The sequence below is a fragment of the Marmota marmota genome, unplaced genomic scaffold, assembly GCF_001458135.2.
Source record: "Marmota marmota marmota unplaced genomic scaffold, marMar, whole genome shotgun sequence".
Lineage (NCBI taxonomy): Eukaryota > Metazoa > Chordata > Mammalia > Rodentia > Sciuridae > Marmota > Marmota marmota.
This window is the reverse complement of record NW_025999990.1, coordinates 52321586-52327126: the sequence shown is the minus strand read 5'-3', so window position 1 is coordinate 52327126 and position 5541 is coordinate 52321586.

The window sequence follows — 5541 nt, the reverse complement described above, 5'->3', positions numbered from 1 at the left end:
TCAGGCAGCAGGATACGCCCTATTCCCAGGAGGAATAATCTTAAACCTGGAACGCCCTAAACTGGAACGCCCTAAACCCAATTATCTTAAACCGGGAACACCCTAATCCGCCCTGGTCCTTGAGCAAGGTCACCTACATTCAATGTCACTGCAACATGGGGTACGCTGGCAAGGAAATTGTCATACCTACTTGGCTAATGGCTCCCAGCAGTCTCCAGTTGCAGTAACAATTTCACATTCTATATTTTGGTCCATTAGAGCCATTTTTCATTATGGTGGAATATGTACAATTTTAAACCAGCTTTTAGGAGATGGCTGTAAAAAAAATCAAAAGGAGACAGAAACAAGGTGTAGAGGCAATATGGTCGAATGGCAGGATGGCAGAGAGGCAGAATGGCCTCTACCCAAGCTTCAGGCTTTGTTTATATCAATAGGTTACATTAGGTCACTAGCATCAGTAGTACATTATTGTTCATTGGGTCATCAGGCAAGTTCCAGAGTTAGCAATATTATGCGGCTTATTCCTCAGTTACATACTATAGTGCAATTTTAGGAGCTTTGTGTATCTCTCAAGAAGTCTGTTGTTTAAAGTTATTGTTATGTGGACAGGTTCAGGCACAGTATAGGGTGGTGAAACATTGTGCTTGTCTAACAAGAGAGCTTTTCCCAAAAGTTGTGTGCCTGAGATCAAGGTTGAAGCTGATAACACTCTAGCATAGAGCCTCCTCATGCAGGACATTGCTGTAGCATCTGGGCATTCCATAATTTTACACAGAAACTTTCTAGCAGCTAAGCATGCCGCAGCCATGAAGTCATCAGACCCCAATCCCAAACACAGAACCCCTACACAGCATTGAGATACTATTTTCAAGGAGTTTTCAGAGGTAGGTTCAAACTTAATTCACAGAGAATGCATTGAGAATTTTCTCAGGTTAATTCTCAGGTTCAATTTCTTCTTTCCAGCCCATGAGGACCAATGTTAATTCTGGCTGAATATGTGTATTTTGAAGAGCTTCAAGGAGCAGCAGTGAAATAGGAGTGCTCTGAGGTTTATTTTTTAAAGGAATGCTTTTTTTTTTTTTTTTGCTTTTTTTCTCTCCTCATCTCTCCCCCTCCCTCATAAGGTTAGGGAGACAGTGTTATCTTTTTCTTCCTCTAGTTAATTGCCTTTAAACACACCTATTACAGAAAGGAGATGCCTGCTGGGGATCTGGGAGGTAAATATCTCCCAAATTAACAAGTGAATCCTAACACACTCTTGGGGTGGTTTGGGACCCCCTACCAGACCACACCTGGAACACAACCCTGAAAGAGGTTTTTTTAAAACACCCTTGTCCCTCCTGATGGAAACAATCACAGCCTTTGGGACAGGAGCCTCCTGTGTTTCTTTTTTTCTAGAAAAGTAATAAACCATCTTTTTTCTTGTTCTCAAAACCATGTTCTCATTATTGGATTGGCATCAGTGACAATAACTAATGGACATTGACTTTCACTGGAAATTGTCCTCAATTTCAGCACCAGATTCATTTCAGCCCATCAGAGTTAGTCCTTATTAGAGCCAAACATGTGCAATTTGAAAATGGCATGTATGACAATAGTGAAAACCAAGTATCAGGAAATTTTAGAAGGTAGGATCTCATTTAATTCACAGAGAGGGCATTTGGAATTTTTTCTTGTTTTAGCATCACATTCACAATCATCATTTTGGCCCCATAAAAGCCAGTGCTTATTAAGGCCAAATACTTGCAATATGAAAACAGCTTGTGAGATCAACAATGAAATGTAACTGATCCACATGTTCCAGAGACTTTTCCTCAGCTAATTTAAGAGCCAGGATTGGGTATGATTCCCCATTGCTGCATCATGTTCACTTTCTTCATTTCAGTCCATTAGGGTCAATACTCATTATTGCCAAATATGTGCAATTTGAAAAGAGCTTTTGAGCATATCAGTGAAATGTGAGTGGTGGAAGTTCCAGAGACAAGTTCAAACTTGATTCACAAAGAGGGTCTTGGGAACTGTCCTTCTTGTAGACCCAGTTCACATACTTCATTTTGGACCATTCATTCTAGCCAAATATGTTCAGTTTTAAAACAGCTTGGAACAGCCTGAGTGAGATGGTACTATTATAGAGATTCAAGAGGCAAGTTTAAACAATTCACAGAGAAGGTCTTGGAAATTGTCCCCATTACAGTATATGGTTCACATCCTTCATTTTGGCACATTATGACCTGTGCTCATTATAGTCAAATGAGCCCTCTCACATGGCTTTAGAAGCATCAGTTAAACACAAGTGACAGACAGGTTCAGAAATCAGGTTAAAATTAAATTCATGGAGAGGTCATTTAGAATTGTCCCCCTGGTGTTGTAGTAACAGGTTCATATTCTATATTTTGGCCCCTTAGGGCCAGTGCTTATTATTGTGACCATGTGCAAATTGTAAAAGTGTAGTGAAACACTAGTAAAATAGGTTCAAACTTTCAAACTGAATTAACAACGAGGGTATTGGGAATTTTCCATTGTTCCATCAACAGGTTCATTTCTTAATTTGATCCTGTGAAGGCCAGAGGTCATTCAGGTGAATAGTTGCAATTTAAAGATTAATTGTTATAGCAGCAATGAAATACAAGTCACAGGGAGGTTTTGGAGGAAGGTTCTTACTTAATTCAGAGAGGGGCATTGGTAATTGTCTCCCCTTGCAATACCATATTCACATTCTTTATTTTGGCCCATTAGGTCCAATAGTCAATATGATTAAATATGTGCAATTTTAACACAGTTTTGGGGAGGCACAAAATAATGGAAGGGGCAGGTAGGTTCCAGAGGCTGGTACAAATTTTATTCACTGAGAAGGTATTGAGAATTGTCTCAAGTTGCAGCACCAGGTTCACATTCTTCATTTTGACCCATTAGGACCAATGCTTCTTATGGCTGAATACATGTAAATTGAAACCAGCTTGTACCGGCACCAGTGGAAAACAAGTGACCAGGTTTAGGAATCAGGATCTCAGTCCATTCATAGAGAGGGATTATTTCCCCAGATTCTTTTCTTCATCTTGAATTGAAATGTTAGGTCTCATTATGTTTAAATATATACAATTTGAAAACTACTTGTTGGAAGAGCACTGAAATGGAAGTTCCAGAAGCAGATTCTCAATTCATTCAGAGAAGGCACTTGTTATTGTCCCCTGTAGCAGTTTTTTGTCCCATTAAGGCAGTGCTCATTATGGCCTTTTCTGTACAATTTGAAAACAGATTATAGGAACAGCAGTGAAATGCAAAGGTCAGAGAATTTCAGGAGACAGGACATGGTCTGATTCATAGAGCAGTGGGAATAATTCCCTTTTGCAGCTCAGGTTTACATTTTTCATTTCAGCCCAATAGAGCTAGTGTTCATTATGGCCAAATATGTGCAATTTGAAAACAACTCATAGGAACAGAGTGATATGCAATGACAAAGAGGTCCCTGAGTTAGATTCAAACTTAATTCAAAGAGAAGCCATTGGAACTGTCTCCTGTTGTAGCCAAAGTTAAACATTGTTCATTTCAGCCCATTATGACTAGCGTTCATTGTGGTTGAATACATGGAATTTAAAAACTGTTTGTAGGAGAAGCCATAAAATGGTAGTGATGAGGAGATTCCAGACTCAGCTTCTCACTTAATTCACAGAGAGCATTGGAAATACTGCCTTATTACAACATAAAGTTCACATTTTTCCTGTAGGCCCATTAGGGTGAGGGCTCATTATGAACAAATAGGTACAATTTGAAATCAGTTAGATTAGATAAGCAGTGAAACTAAAGTGGCAGAGAGGTCCCAGAAACAGGCTCAAACTTAATGAGAGTATATTTGAAATTGTCCACTGTTGCAGAACAAGATACACATTTTATATTTAAGTTCAATGGGGCTATTGCTTATTATAGTGGAATATATGTAATTTGAGGGAGATTTATAGAAGAAGCTGTGAAAAGCAAGTGGCAGGGAGGTTAAAGTAGGATCTCACCAAATTCCAAGTGAGGTCATTGGGAATTGTTCCCTGTTGCAGTACCAAGTTGACATTATTCAATTCAGCTCATTAGTGTGAGTGCTCATTATGGCCATATATGGGCAATGTAAAAGTAAATTGTTGTAATATCTGTGAAATGCAATCAGCAGGAACACTCAAGAGGCAGTATTTGACTTAATTCACAGATAGGCTTTGATAGTTGTCTCACATTGCAGCACATTGTGCACATTCTTTATTTCAGCCTATTAGAGTTGTTGTTCATTATGGTCAATACATTTAATTTGAAAACATATTTCAAGGACACAAGTGTAACACAAGTGGCAGGGAGATTCAAGAAACGGAATCTCACTTAATTTACAAAGAAAGAATTGGGAATTTTCTTTCATTGCAGCCCCAGGTTTATGTTCTTCTTTTGGGCCAATGCTCAATATGGCCAATTAAGTGAAACTTGAAAATAGTTCATAAAAGCAGCAACAAAAAGCAAATAAGAAGGAATTTTCAGGGAGGATTCCAACTTAGTTCACTGAGAGTGCTTTGTAACTGTCACATATTTGAGATTCATATTTTTCATTTTGGTACTTGAGAACCAGTTTCCATTATGACCAAACTGCACAATTTGGGGGAAAAAACTTACAAGAGCAGCAGTTAAACTGCAGTGGCAGGGGAGTTCCAGAGGCAGAATCAAGCTTACTTCATAGAGAAGTCAGTGAAATCTGTCTCCCACTGTAACACCAGGTTCACATACTTCATATCTGTCCATCAGGTCCAGTGTTCATTATGGTCAAATATTTGCAATTTGTAAAGGACTTGTAGAGGCAACAGTGAAATGCAAGTGGCAGGGAAGTTCCAAAGGCAAATTTACACTTAATTTACACAGATAGCATTAGGAATTATCCCATTTGGCAGCTCCAGTTTTGCAGTGGTTATTGGGGCCCTTCAGAGAGAGTGGTCATTATGACCAAATAAGTGCAATTTGAAGACAGCTTGTAGGAGCTGTAGTGAAATGATAGTGCCAGGAGCTTCCAAGTCAGGTTTAAGCTTAATCCACAAAGAAGGCTTTAAAAATTGTCTCCCGCTAGAGCACAGTATTCACATTTTTCATTTTGGCACATTAGGTGCAACATTCATTTGTTTGAACATGGGCAATTTTAAAGCAACTTTAAAGGAGCATTAGTGATATTCTATATACAAGGAGTCTCCAGAGGCACATCCAAACAATTTATAAAATGGTCAGTGGGAATAATTCCTGGTGCATCACCAAGTTCACATTCTTCATTACTGTCCATTAGGGTCAGTGCTCATTTTGACCTCATATGTGCAACTTGAAAGCAGCCTTTTGGAGAAGCAATGAAAATATAGTGGCAGGAGACTCATGGCACAGGATTTCACTTAATTCAAAGGCAGGGAATTGGGAACTGTTCCAGCACCAGGTTCACATTCAGTTCACACCAGATTCAATTCAGTTCATTAGGGCCAGTGCTCATGATGACCAAATATGTGTAATTTGAAAAAGGCTTGAAGAAGTACCTATAAA